Source organism: Tachypleus tridentatus, chromosome 1, assembly GCF_004210375.1.
Source record: "Tachypleus tridentatus isolate NWPU-2018 chromosome 1, ASM421037v1, whole genome shotgun sequence".
Taxonomy (NCBI): domain Eukaryota; kingdom Metazoa; phylum Arthropoda; class Merostomata; order Xiphosura; family Limulidae; genus Tachypleus; species Tachypleus tridentatus.
The window spans coordinates 68744298-68760191 of record NC_134825.1 but is presented as its reverse complement, the minus strand read 5'-3'; the positions used below and the strand labels follow the sequence as shown (position 1 = coordinate 68760191).

General features: G+C 36.3%; 1 protein-coding gene across 1 annotated transcript in view; it reads right to left on the bottom strand.

The window, feature by feature from the left end:
• Positions 1 to 15472, bottom strand: part of LOC143251331 (uncharacterized) — a 33170-nt gene extending 17698 nt beyond the window's left edge. Inside the window, exon 1 of the mRNA XM_076502734.1 lies at positions 14414 to 15472. The gene's annotated coding sequence lies outside the window, so the exon portion shown is untranslated. The remainder of the gene's footprint in view (positions 1 to 14413) is intronic.
• Positions 15473 to 15894: the final 422 nt, after the last annotated feature.

Genomic DNA, 15894 nt, shown 5'->3' with positions numbered 1-15894 from the left:
CTTGTTAATAGATGAGTTAGGTAAAAGATAGTTTTCCGTCCGCGTTATGCAGGCTCCGCCATATAGAGGGCCTTTTATAAGATTGTTTGTTTTTGAATTTCGTGTGAAGCTACACGAGGGCTATCTGTGCTAGTCGTTCCTAATTTTGGACTGTAAGACCATCCACCGCCAACTCTTAGGTTACTCTTTTGCCAACGAATAGTGGAATTGACCGAACATTATAACGCTCCCACATCTGAAAGGGCGAGCATCTTTGGTGCGACGGGGATTCAAACCCACGACCCTCGGATTACGAGTCGAACGCCTTAACCCACCTGGCTATGCCGGGCCTTTTATAAGACAACATTTTAAGATAATGCTGCAAAATTTTGATATTTCCGGCTTGTACAGGTTTCCGACTTAGGTTTTGCGGTATAATATTGTGTTTGTTGGTTGGTTCTCAGACACAAAACTACACACTAGACTATTTGCGCTCTGCCCGCCTAGGGTATCAAAACTCGATTTGGTTGTTATAAGCTCTCAGACTTACTGGAGGAGGGGGTCAATAAGTAGAAGAATAGACCAAGGAGAACTGGAGTAACAGAAAGAGAACACCAGATGGAAACTACACAGAGGAAGAAAACAATTTGTATATATAAAATAAAACTTTTAATAAATAGTAGGAAGCCGGTGAACAGAATTATTTAAACCATAATGACGTAGTAGTAAAGAACGACAAATGCAGTTCAGCGAAAGAACCGTGAAATTAAGCCTCAAAATGACGCTTTGGTATTCATATTACAAGACATCACATTTTAATTCACACCGACTAAAGTACGGCTTATTGCAGGTCTCTTTCTGTCTGTGCCCACCCTGTTTCTAGCATTGTACGTGTGTAGACGTACAGTTGTGCCACTGGGTAGCATATATAAATGGAGCATGCCATAAAGTATCATCCAGTGGGTACTCCTGTTTCCCCCCACAGCAAATTCTGAGGCTTTTGAATTTACAGATCCCTATCCTCTTGTGGTTTTTTTTTAAAGGTCAATATTTAACCTCTCATAGATCACCAACGGACCTTTGTCACCAGCCTGCAGCATAATCTTGTATACTTAAAATTCTTTCTGTTTAGTTATTAATCACTAGCCCAGTAAAATTTAACTTCACGAGCAGGGCGAAAAGAAGGTCTCTTCTGAGCGCCCTCTATTGCTGTGCGTTTCTTTCTGAGGCGCAAAGTGTTAAATCGGAATACCTGCCACGAATATGATTTGATATCATCCACTTAACACAATAGTCGTGTCATGATATGAAAGATTGTTTAGTATAGGTGTATTTAATTAAATTAATTTGTGAGTATTTCATAATTATTTAGTTTTTTACATAACACTGTTTGATTGTTTTAAATTAAGCAAAATGGACAATTTGTGCCCTGCCCACCACGGTATCGAAACCCGGTTTCTAGCGGTGTGAGCCCGCAGACGTGCCGCCGTGCCACTGGGTGGCTTTTTCATAACAAGAGAAGTGAAAGGAATTATTTTAAAGTAACTGTTCTGACAAGTTTAGTCACGTAACTCAGTAGGAATCGTACCTTATATTTATAATTCATTGATGTTGATGCTATCGAACGTCGTGCGAAATTTATTAACATCAGGGATACAGAGATTTCTAGAACAGCCAAAGAAAGTTAAGTGCAGAGTTACTTCCGTAGGAATGAAAGACCTAACGATTAATATAGGCCTAACAGTAAACATATTAGAGTAAAGCTAATAATTTTGGAAAAAGATCAGAAGTATAGTTTATTCCGTCAAAACGAGTTGTAAAGTAATTGAACTATCAAGAGTGCACTTTAACAAAAGAAACAGACGATATCTGAAGTACGAGGACCAGACGACTACTGGAAGAACAGCATTCGACTGTAATAACTCGCTATAATTACATGTAAATTATACATGGGATTCTAGTGTAATAAAAATTGAGAAAAGTAGCTTGGCTTATCAACTGAAATTCTAAAGTAACGGAATAAGCTTAAGTGGACTTTGAAAAAAAAAAAGAACTGTATATAGTGTTAATGATACGTCTATCGTCTCTATAATGTAAAGAATTTGTTGAATATATGTTTAACTACTTTGTATATATATATATATTAGTGAAAATAATTACATTCTTATAAAATTAAATAGTAAAATCATTAGGAAGGACTGCATTAAAAACAGCAAATCCAAACCTTGACTAATTATATAATTTGTTACTTTAACTCAAAAACAAGCTGAACAAAAACAAATAAAACAAAAGACGCTATATCAACTGAAAAGATCACAGGGTACATTTTATAATCCTATATTGTAGTTTGTACCATGGGATCTTTACAGTTGATGCAGCGTTTTTTGTTTAATTGTTTTTGTTTTGACTTGTTTTTGAGTTAAAATAATAAATTATTATTTATTATTATTATTATGCCACTCGATTCCATGAAGGAACATAGGGCCGCAATCGCTTGCAGATTCATTAACAGGCTGGTTTTTAAGTGAGCAGATTGTTAACCTACTGCACAACTCCCAACCAGGAGGAGAAACCTGAGCCGTCCCTAATTTTGCAGTGTAAAACTAGAGGGAAAGCAGCTAGTCATCACCACCCACCGCCAACTCTTGTACCAACGAACAGTGGGATTGACCGTAACATTATAACGCCCCCACGGCTGAAAGGGCGAGCATGTTTAGCGCGACTGGGATGCAAACCCGCGACCCTCGGATTACGAGTCGCACGCCTAACGCGCTCGGCCATGCCGGACACAAAATAATAAATTAAATGCATATTATTTTGAAAACAAGTGGAGTGTGTGATCTTCGTTTGTTTTTTAATTTAAACCCAACAATTCACAGACACTTACCACAGAAGAATCCTCAGCCCAACGCCCATATTATTCAACCTATTTACGCTTCGTATTGGTATAGTTCGTTTGCTGTGCTGTCAGTTAGTGCCTTTCTTCCATATTGGAGGCTAGAATGCTACATCAAAAGATATTTTTATCTTACTTAAACCCAGATGGTAGTACCTTATTTCTTTATTTTTATTTCAATTAATTCTTTCCTTGGGAGAGCAGTCACCTTTCCACAACTTTCTGCAGACATTGAAGGGTGATATAGACGTGGGACGTTATGGGCTTGAGCATCAAAATCTCGCTCTCCTAATTTCTATTCCTAATTCTATATCTATTGTTATTTTTTAGTTCTTATATGAGACTGGCGATGGAGGTTAAGATTGATAGACAGTGTATCCCCACCGCTATGTGGGTCCTACTTCCTCAGTCACCTCCAAAACCTAGGGTACATTTTATAATCCCACATTGTAGTTTGTACCATGGGATCTTTATAGCTGATGCAGCGTGTTTTGTTTAATTTGTTTTTGAGTTAAAATAACTAAATACTACTGCTATATATAATATTAAGAAGAATAATCCCATTATTTTGAGAAGCTGGTTGGAAAGGTAACCATCGTAGCAAATTGAGGTGGTACCAAGCTGGAAAGATAACCATCGTAGCTAAATATTTGAGATAGTACCAACATGGAACGATAATCGTCGCAACCAAACACTAGAAGTAGTACCAAGCTGGAAGGACAACCATAGTAGCCAAACATTTGAGATAGTAACAAATTAATAAGATAACCATTGTTGTCAAACACTTGAGATAGTAACAAATTAATAAGATAACCATTGTTGTCAAACACTTGACGTAGTAATAAACTGAAACGGTAATCATCATAAGTAAATATTTGAGGCAATACCAAGCTAGAAAAATAATCGTCAGCTTGAGGTAATAACAGATTGTGAGCATAACCTTCGTAAATAAGCACTTAAGATGATACCACTTTACGAAGATAACTGTAGCAGGAAAATAATTGAGGTAATAAAGAATAAGTCCAGGTTCAAAGTTATCCTTAGTAGCCATCAGGTACTTGTAGTTATAAACGACTGGAAATATTTTGCGCTTTTATCGTATTGGCAAATGGCCAGGCACATTTTGTTTTTGTTAATCTTACACAACTATTCTGTAAATACAATGTTCCTTATCACCCACTTAGAGTTTTTTTATATTTATGGAAACCTTATAGCAAAATATGTTTGATGACAACATCTGAACACAGAGGAAGATTAACCTCCATATGATTTTTCTCTAAACATTGTGGATTTTTATTAGCAAACAGTAAAAGTTATTTTAGTTGGTAATAAACTTTCCATGCAAGTTTATTTCGACTTAATTCCTCGGAGTTATTGAAAGGTATTGGGGTGGAGGAACTCCTAATAAACACGCCTTTCAATGTGTTTATGTGCACATGTATTTGCAGAATGTTTTCAAAATTTACACTGATTAAAATTATGATAGCTACAATATTGTAAATCCTTACATTTACAGTTAAATATATACGTAAACATTACAGTTTTGATATTTTTCTGTAAACATTGTCGAAATAATGTTTCATCGCACATTGAACTTTTACAGTGGGCCATGCTAAAGAAAAGTGACAGGTCTTACGTTTTAAATTTCCATTCTGGAAACGAGAAAATACAGTACCATCATAAAAGCAGGTCGGAGTACAAATAAGTTGAATTGTTAGTGAATGGTGTTAGTTTACTATATTTTATTTCAAACATTCAAAATTATCCTAGTTTGTTCAAGAGCTCGGTGTGGCCTGTGCTAACGTGCCTGAATACTGAAATCCGAGAGTTCGTGAATCACATCCCGCTGCCACAAAAAAGAAATCTATCGTTTGAGTACGTAGGTGTGCAATAAAATTTCACTTTTCGATTTGTTAAGAGTAACCCAAGAGTTGGCTGTATGCGATGTTGACAAGTTGTATTCCCTCTAGTCTGGTGGTAGGCAAATTGTAGGTCGCAGGCAACCCCTAGTGGCCAACGTGAGGTCTCCTGCATTCTAAAATATGTTTTGTGAATATATTAATTTTTTTGGTTATGTTCGTATATCATATTGCTTTTATTAAATATGCGTAGGCCCTCATCTATATTTTTGTGTTTATTCATTTCGACAATTCACTCGATATTATGTAACGGATTTAATGTTATACATTTATTTTAATTCTGCGTTTTTTTAAAAATTTGATGCATGTGACTTATATTGTTGGATGTATGTTGCAAAAGTCCCACCTGTTCTCTAAACTTGTAGAATATTCTTGAGAGTAAGAATCAACAATATATGCTTTACGAAAACACCGGCGTATCTTCGAATATTGTTGAAACTTCTAGAATCTCGCCTTAAAATATTTAAACCGATGAGCTGAGAGACAAAATAATATTATTGATCAGCTACAATTAGTACATTGTAAGCCTTGGAAGCTTTAATTAATGCTTATTAATCGGAAAACTACAGAATCTGACAAGGAACGTTTACATATTTCGAACATTACAAACCATTCATCAACATTATTTCTATGAGGGTATTAAGTATCTTCGTCGGTAAAAAGTCAGCTTGCAAGGGGTATGATGTCAGCCAAGAAAAGACAGCTAGCTAGCTTAAGTGAGGTGTAACAGTATCAGCTCAGTATTAATACGCTCGTCGTGGACCTAGACCGTCAAAAAAATATTCAGTTCTAGACCAGATAGAAGACTCAGTATAGTATGTAAGTTTGTAAATTCTTGTACATAAACCATCATTTGTAATAACTGTTATTATAAATTTGCATATTAAAATAAATTTGTGTTAAGAAATAAACTTGTGTGTATCAATCTTTTCGGCAAATATGATAAATTTGATGCATATTAACATTTAATTAACTTCTAAATTAAAATTAAAATTTCCGGATGTTTATCGTAATACGTTGCGTACGAATAATAATAAATCAGACTCGTCTGAGATAAATTATAATACGTAACACTTAGTATAACTCTCTCATCTTTTAACTGTAGTCTTACATATAAAATGTGTCTTTTTTTTTGGTCTAGTTGAGTCTTTTCTCATTTTCTCTTTTACTTTTTACTGTATGTGATGTTATTTTCACTTAGTGTAACTCCAGCTTTAGTCCTGACCATTCTTCTTGCTCAGAATGTTATTATTGTCAAGTTTAGTGATTCGAAAGATAATTCCTACCTTCTTTGTCTCTTTTTTTTTTTGTATATCTTTTGTAATACCTTTTAAGCGCAATCTAAACCTTGAATTTTCTTCTAAATTTTTATGTTATATACTGGAACAATTTGTTCACATTAACTGTTGCTCCCCGTTAGCACAACGGTAAGTTGAGAGCTTATTACCCTAAAACTCAGGATTCGATAACTGCGGTCAGCATAGCACAGATAATGCATTATGTGGCCTTGCGCTTAGAATTAAATAAATACAAATGTACTATGGATTCTTTTTTTCTGTGAGCTTATTTACACTGAGATTATAGTAATCTTGTATTTTCTGTTTTTAGAAGCTTTTGGTTTGGTTTGAATTTCGCGCAAAGCTATACAAGGGCTATCTGCGATAGCCGTCCATAATTCAGCAGTGTAAGATTAGAGGAAAGGCAGCTAGTTATCACCACTCACCGCTAACTCTTGGGATACTCTTTTACCAACGAATAGAGGGATTGACCGTCACATTATAACACCCTCACGGCTGAATGGATGAGCATGTTTTGTACGACGGAGATTCGAACCTGCCACCCTCAGATTACGAGTCGAACGCTTTAACCTACCTGGCGATGCTGGACCCGTTTTCAGAAGCATCCATAAAATTATGACTGTTATTTTCGTCAATGACTGACACATATACTAAAGAAGTTTATGTACACACTTCACTCTTTGGCTTATCCACGTTCCCCAATGGCACAGCGGTATATCTGCCGATTTACAATGCTAAAAATCTGGTTTTGATTACTGTAGTGGGCAGAGCACAGATAGTCTTTTGTGTAGCTTTATACATAATTACAAACAACAACAACGATATTATCAACATTAAATACAACTCCAATGTTGAACTGCTGTTTTTTGTCCTTTTACCTTTAGCAAGTGTAATTCAGTTTTTCAATTTAATTTTATCGTGTTATTCAATGGCTCAGTGGCAGCCTTAAAGACTTATAACGGTAAAATTCAGGGTTCGATTCCGTGTAGTGATGATTACAGCACAGATAGCCTTCTGTATAGCTTTGAGCTACAACAACTAAACCAAATAACTTTGCAGAACTAAATATTTATGCTATCACTCCAATGTTCGCCTTTCTTACCTGTGTCGTGTTGCTAACGCTATGTGTGGCATTTACTTTTATAATGTTACGGTTAATCCTATTATTCGTTGATAAAAGAATAGCACAAACGTTGGTGATGGGTGGTGATGAGTAGTTGCTTTACCTATATTTTACACTGCTAAATTAGGGGCACTTAATGCAGATAGCCCTCGTGTTGCTTTGCACGAAATTCGAAAAACAAAAACAAACATTTACTTCTAACGTCAGTTGCTGTTGAGATTAATTTACCACAAGCGGAATTTACTTCAACTGCCCCCTAGTGGTGCAGCGGTAAGTCTACAAACTTACAACGCTAGAAAGCGGGTTTTGATACCCGAAGTAGGCAGAGCACTTTATGTAGATTTGTACTTAACTACAAACAAACTATCAACCTCAAAGTATTATATTATTAAGTGTTATATTACCTTATAAAAGTATGATTCCTGGAAGATTATAGCGAAAGAATGTAACTTCTGTCAGTTAAGGTGGGCACCGTTCATTTTAATAAAAATGGAAACCCTAATTCCAATTCTTTAGTGATATTCAACCATTCGATACAAAAAAAATCTATCTGTCATTGTCGATTTCTTGGAAACCTTAGCAGAACACAGGTATTCAGCGGAACACATTTTGGGAACTACTAGTCCATCAACATGCGTATTTGGATAGAAAGGCCCAGATGCACTTTAACGATGGGTTAATCTTAATGCTTAGCAGATTGTATGTTTGTCATATCAGCCTTTCTTTGGCTGTACAGACAACCTATAACGTTGATTTATTGATGTTTATTCTACCTACGTAAGCTGGACTGGTTTTTACTACAAAGCATGTATATGGTAAACAGTAAAAACTTATGAATTCAAAATGTTTTACTATATAACTGTGTTTGTGCTCATTATTTTTATATATTTTAATGGTGCGTGTTTGTGTTTTTGTCATAGCAAAGCCACATCGGGTTATGTGGTGAACGCAGCGAGGGGAATCGAACCCCTGATTTTAGTGTTGTAAAGCCGTAGACTTACCGCTGTACTAGCTTAATGTTGCGTTTCGAGTAAATTGACCAGTAAAAATAATATTAGAAACGCAATAAAAGATCACAAAACTAAAACTATTTGGTATGACATCTTGAGAGACCTAACAGAGTGTGTATTTTCATACATGAGCACAATTATTTTACGTATTCCAACATGTCTTGATGACCTATGAGGAATATTCGATTTATCCTGTGTAATGCTAGAACTGGCTTAACTAACATCATCCACGAAAGATGAACTTACCCGAGTAGCAAGGAGGTGAAGATCCAAGAATCACTGCATAACAATGAGAGAAAGAAAAAACGTTTTCTTCGATTGCTCTCCATTAAGTAGCACTTTTCAACGATAAAAAAACCTCCCGTATACTGTCTACTCAAGGGAATTTCATTTCAGAATATACGGAAAATTATGATAGTTTCGAAGTCATTTTGTGGAATGTTTGGTTAGTAGTTTGGAGAAAAGCGTCTCGATACAACATCCATCCGAAAGCTCCGCGAGAGAACAGATATGTAAGTCAGTCAATGTCAGCATAAAACAGGAAGTAAAAAGAGGTGATTGATCATGCCTCACTTACTTAGCGGCCGCGGCCCTCAGACAGATACACCGATGTCTCGTTACCTCTGCTGCCCTAATTCTTCATATGTTTGCCGCCAGAGGGCGCGCTGTGTGGTCAATAAGAAAACACTGCAATGCTAAGTAGTAGTGTATGAAGTGTATTTTAGCACCAGGACTGCATGCTGACCTGAAAGATGCTACAGTTTGGAATTATTTTGTTCACTATTTTTATTGCAATTTCTCTATTCCTCGCCATTTCATTTTGATTCAGAAATCAAGTTATTGAGGGCAATTGGGCCTGGCATGGCCAAGCGCGTTAAGGCGTGCGCTTCGTAATCTGAGGGTCGCGGGTTCGCGCCCGAGTCGCGCCAAACATGTTCGCCCTCCCAGCCGTGGGGGCGTTATAATGTGACGGTCAATCCCACTATTCGTTGGTAAAAGAGTAGCCCAAGAGTTGGCGGTGGATGGTGATGACTAGCTGCCTTCCCTCTAGTTTTACACTGTTAAATTAGGGACGGCTAGCACAGATAGCCCTCAAGTAGCTTTGTGCGAAATTCCAAAAAACCTTGAAACCTTCAGGGCAATTGAGTCCAAATGGAGGAGAGCATCATCAGAAATTCCTTCACGTTTATGAGAGGTAGGCCATCTGCCAAGACTTTGGGGGAGGAGGAAGTAGTTAAGTACTAAATAAAAACCATAAGAAAAGGGAAAAATATATTTACGTGTAATGAATATTATTCAAACAATAAAAGAATAACAAATTGTACGTGAGTATTATATACATAACGTATGTCCAAGTAAGAGACAACACGGAAATAAAAGTGAAGGAAAACCATTATATCTGCTAAAGAATAATATATATAACTTAACTTCATAAATACGTATATTCCATTGTAATAAAGCCATTAAAAATAAATATTCGTTAATTATTGTTGAATTAATTCAAACAAAAACTTTAAACCATTTATTGGTTTTGTTTGTTTGGAATTGAGAAAAAAGATACACAATAGGCTGTCTGTGCTCTGCTCACCACGGGTATCGAAGCTCAGTTTACAGTGGTGTAAGTCGGTGAACACAGCGCTGTGACACTGGGGAGCTAAACCATTCAAAATCGTTTTCGGTAAATTCTAAAAATAATTAGGGTCATTGAAAAAACTTTCGTTTCGTATCGATAGGTATCAAAATGTACCTTGTTTTACCTCCTTTTTTTATTATACATCACTCATTCTTTTATAAGATAACAACTGATGTAAAACATGATGTATTTTGATCTAAGCTGACACAAATTAGGTGTTGATCGCCATTAAAAAACACTGATACAATCAGGTTCGGATAATTTGCATCGCCTGAGTTCATGTGAAAAACGTACAGATTCATAGGAATAAACAGCTGTTTGATAGTGTTACACTTCCACAGTATTTCATAATGTATAGGTTTGTTATTTAGAAAACTTGTTTGTTCTTCTCAAATAACTAAGAACTAGTCTGTTTATCAAATTACATATAATAAGAACACGTGACTCAGCAACTTACTCCGAAACTCAACTTGACATTTCATTGTAATATCACAACATTTATATATTTTTATTTTATCTTCTCTGTTAATCTGCTTGTTTGTTTTTTTACCTAAGTAGACGACGGAACATGGATAATTTCGGGTAATTTATTTTCTGTCATATTTATTGAACTTAACATGAAACTGATTTTTCTATGATAGTTACACACACCTCTCTATTCCCTAATTGGAGTGACAATTTCTGCCCATGTTTGTACTGATGCAATAAACTTAATAAACGGCATATATTAAAGTGTGATCTTAAAGGAAGGACAACTCTTATTATTTTATTAAAGCTGTGGTTTAAATGTCTAACATTATTTTCCTTTATATGGCTGTTATGTTGCAAACAGAAATTGTCTTCTATTTATATCAAAATATTTTTTCATTTTTGATTTAAAACGAGCAAAAAAGATTATTACCCTATAAAACCCAGCTTTGAGTGATCAACAGCTAATGATAACAAGATGACTAATAGATGCCATATTATGGCCCGGCACGGCCAGATGGTTAGAGGCGCTCGACTCGTAATCTGAGGTTCGAGGGTTCGAATCCTCGTCACGCCAAATATGCTCGCCTTTTCAGCCATGGGGACGTTATAATATTACGGTCAATCTCTCTATTCGTAGTAGCCCAAAAGTGTGGGTGGTGATGACCAATTGCCTTCCCTCTAGTCTTACATTACTAAATTATGGACGGCTAGCGCAGATAGCCTTCATGTAGCTTCGCGCGAAAATTAAAAAAAAAACAAAACAAATATATGCCATTTTAAGCCGGACTGCAGGTCGAAAACTCTAAGATTCGAGCAAGAATTTGCTGTTGAATACGTACTGCACTTTGATTTGCGGGGAAGCTGTAACTGTGACAACTTATCCAACGATTCGCTTAAGAGCACCCACCTAAGCGGCAGGTAATACTTGTTACCTTCTCTCTAGTCGGAAGAGACATTTTCTTTTATCATAAATTATAATGTAATGGAATTTAGTTTTGTCCTATAACCATATCATACACAGTGTTTTTTTAATAAAGATTTTAGGCTAAATTACGTTTCTTCATATTAGCCTGATTTTTTTTATTCTTCTTAAGGTTAAAGGTAGCCTCGCTTTTAAAGACAAGCTACCTTTAAATCAGGGAGATTTGTGAGTAATTTTCTCCACTCGTTTAACAGGAAGTAGATCTTTGAATTTTAGCTTCCTTATGTAGCAATTGTAACTTTTTTCTGCAATCGAAAAGGTAGAGAAAACCCGTATCACGAATCAAAGAGTCTGTACAAGAATTTCCATCATATTCGTTCTTTTCCTAATTTGTTATCTTTAAAAAGTACATTAGTAACTTCCATAATGAAGAATTCTTAATCAATAGCCCATAAAGATATGGATTCGTTTAGTTTAATAAACGTATTTAGAAGTCCAGTAAAAAGAATATGTGCACGTGATTTAAATCCCAGGGTAATTTCCAGTGACGGTGCTGATAGCAACGCTGAAAATAGCGTGCTTTGATTACTGGTAATACGGAAATAACTTACGTCACTGATTTAATACAAAAGTTTAAAAGTAGATGTAAAAAAACGAGGAACAGGGGAAGAAACTTTTTCTGTCAGTTTATTGAAACCTACTGCCCTGATTCACATGGACGGTTGGTGCACATACTGCTTTATGTTTCTTGGGTCAACGCCTTCAAGATGAAAGAATGTTGGGTATAGCGTAATATTTTGGTGGCCTCAACTTTCTCGTTGTACAAACCTAGACTCTTCGTGATAATAATAATAAAAATATAACCGAATATTTACTGATGTGGCCTAAGTATTACCATGAAAATGGTATAACTAAGGAAACATGACTTTGTAGTATAATGTAAAATAAAAATGGAGAATTACCTACTTCCAACAATAATGGAGAGCACCGTGTTACTTTTATGATTCATAAGGGTTTGGTTTGTTTGTGTGTGTTTCTTATAGCAAAGCCACATTGGGCTATCTACTGAGTCCACCGAGGAAACCGAATCCCTGATTTTAGCGTTGTAAATCCGTAGACTTACCGCTGTATCAGAGGATTCATAAGGGCCAGTGTAGACTACCATTGAACAAATGAGTTGATTAATTTAGTTTTTAGAATTTCGCGCAAAGCTACATGAGGACTATTTGCGCTAGCCGTCCCTAATTTATAATGTAACACTAGAAGGAAGGCAGCTAGTAATCACCACTCACTGCCAACTTCTGGGCTACTGTTTTACAACCTAACAGTGGGATTGATCGAAACATTATACCGCCCCCCCCCCACGGCAGAAAGGGCGAGCACATTTGGTGTGAGGAAGATTTGAAATCGCGACCCTTAGATTACCTTCAGTTGAGTGGCTTGATTAACTGGCCGTGCCGGACATTTTCAGGAAATTAACTAACGTAAAATTACAAAGTCAATAGTAAATCTAAAAATTTACATTAAAATTTTCAATATATAGTTAAAGTTTGATTTATTAAAGATGAAGTGGGAGTAGGTGTATCCAAGGTAAGTGTGAGCTCTTACAAATATGGTTAAAATGAAATTATGTACTATCGCAGCAAAGGTTAAAAACATGAGGCGAATGTGTAGTTTCTTATAGCAAAGCCACAGCGGACTACCTGCTCAGTCCAAGGGGAATCGAACCCTGATTTTAGCGTTGTAAATCTGTATACTTACTGCTGTACCAGCGGGGGAAAACTGGGGAAGTGCGAATAAATATTATTAAATTTTACTGAGTATATAAGTCGAGTTTAAAATTGTTTTTATACTATTATCAATTGAGTATACATCTTAAGTAATTACATCATATAATTGGGGCGATAAATAAGGCATCCTATCTGGACCTTGCAAAGTGGTATATAGTTTACCTGTTTTGCTGATATTATGTCTGGATAACAGATAGACCATGAAACATGATGATAACACTCTGTCATTAATGGACATTTTGAAAAAACAAAGTGGCTTCCAATGAGGCCGCAAAAATACTGAAATTGATATTTCATATCTGAAATTAATAAACATAAGGCTTAAGACCCTTTTGAGATTTTGAATGTTAAAAAGCATTAATTGTAGATGAATTTACATATGTTAGTTAGTTAGTTATCACCAAGAGATTCCATCCAGGAACATAGGGCCGCAATCGCTTGCGGATTCTTCAACAGGTATTTAAGTGAGTAGGTTGTTAGCCCACTGCACCGAGCCGTCCCTAATTTAGTAGTGTAAGACCAGAGGGAAGGCAGCTAGTCATCACCACCCACCGCCAACTCTGGAGCTACTGTTTTACCAACGAATAGTAGGATTGACCATCACATTATAACGCCCCCACGGCTGGGAGGGCGAGCATGTTTGACGCGACGCGGGCGCGAACCCGCGGATTACGAGTCGTACGCCATACGCGCTTGGCCATGCCAGGCCGGAATTTACATATAATAAATATTAATTATAATAAATAATATAATAAAATAATATAAATAATATAATAAATAATAATTTTCATATAATAAAATATATTATTTGCTTAAGTTTTATCTCGAAATATACGTTACAAATGATTAAACACCTCATGTTTTATATAGTTAAATACAAATGTATTTAGACAAGTTAATATATATGTACAACTAAATTCAAATGATATAGTATAGTTCCAAAATACGCGTGAAAAGTTGTAATATTTTTTTAAATTTGAACATTGTAGATTTACATTACATTACTAAGCATAAATATGTTAGTATATAGTTTATTTTTCATTCAAAATTAGTTATACTGGGTAATTAAATGGATGCGTTTGTTATACATAACGTTCATACATGATAAATATCTGATACCATTAATACCTCTAGTTTACCAATAGCTTCTAGATAAAACAAATAAAAGGTTATGTTTTGTGTAAATTACGTTACTAAACGTCTAAAAACTGTACTGTCAATTCAATATTCTTTTCGTATGTATATGTCATATAATCACTGATTAATTTTTGTTTGTTCATTGAAATAGTTTTCACTACCCTGGCACAGAATATTGTGCAGGAAAATACAGCTCTAGTTACAATTACATCTCATGGAAGCACATGGCTCTTACCTGTCGCACGAGCATTTCATTAGCTTGAGTATATCTTGCGGTGCAAGTGGAACTATTATTGGGACTATCCGGAATAAGGGACCTTTCAGCATCATCATGTAATTACCCAAAATCAAAAGGATCCAAATCTGGTGGATTTTATTCCAGAGCACTTCATCAGACACAACCCTGAAGACGAGCACGTCTCACGTTTTCAATTAACGACTCTGTTTTTGGTGGCAGTGAATTTAACTTTTAAGCGAATGTAAAGGCTCTTCCCACATTTGTTGCCCATGATTTTCGTCAAGCCTCAGACATGCTTTGTACTCTTTCATGCTTTAGTGTGTGTCCAACATTCAGGGTTTTCAGCGCGGCTTCTTTCCTGATACCTAAATAGCATGCTTCAGTATCACTCTTAGCATGTGAGCAGCTAGCTATTAGATAGTGTAACAGATTTACTATTGTACAATTATTTTAGTGCCTACGCTTGTTTCTGTATGGTTTTCTTTTCTGCATGTGACGTTTAATCTTGGCTGTATTGCGCAAGTCTCGCCTATTCTCGAAAATTGTAGAAGCAATATTTGTTTACGAAAACGCTCTAGAACAGGGGTGTGCAACAGGCGGCCCGCGGGCCACAACCCGGCCCGCCAAGCCATTTAGTGTGGCCCTAGTTGTTGTAATCTAACCATGTGGCCTGATCTGTAATCCAACGCAAATGGAATATTTTTAAAAGCATCGATCCTACGGGATTCCCAGGCTTCGACTCGACAAACTTCTAAAATTATCTTTGCTAGAGAGGAGCAGGCCGAATTCGATTGGTCGGCCTCCTTAGGGCATTAATAGGTGACGTGCACTAGCACTATTGTCTACGACTCAACGTCATGTCCTGAACCTCGCCTTCGCCCGCTGGCGACAATTTTCCCTAACCTCTGCTGTCTGTCATTCATTATTGGTGAAAATTTTATTACCTTTTACAGTTACTACAAGAGATTGAAGGTAAATTGATTATTATTTAGCATATTGTTGTGACTTTACTGAATTTATTAAAATTTTTGCTTTCAGATGCATCTGATTCTATGTACAGTGTGACCTCGTTATTCGCGGGGTTACGTTCTTTACCCTCCCGCGAATAGCGAAAACCGCGAATATTGGACGCAGTTTTAAAACGTATATGTATGCGATTATATACTATATGAAATGCTTCCCAAACACTAATGATACTTATACTCATTGATGCAGTAATAATGTAGCAATATTGCATACTGTTATGTATTTCACTAAATTGTACCGTGCGTTACCGGGCTGTGCTTTGCCGTTTGCGTTGTTGGGAAGCTGAGGCAGTCAGCCAATAGCAGTCCAATCTTGTTTGGTGAAGACGACAATTGATAAAACGGCTTGATTGAGTAAATACAACAGAAATCTCCTCGAAAAGCCCTTTCAGTCTCTGTGACCTACAAAACGCAGTTCGCGCATAACCCGCGAATATGCGGGGCCGCGAATGG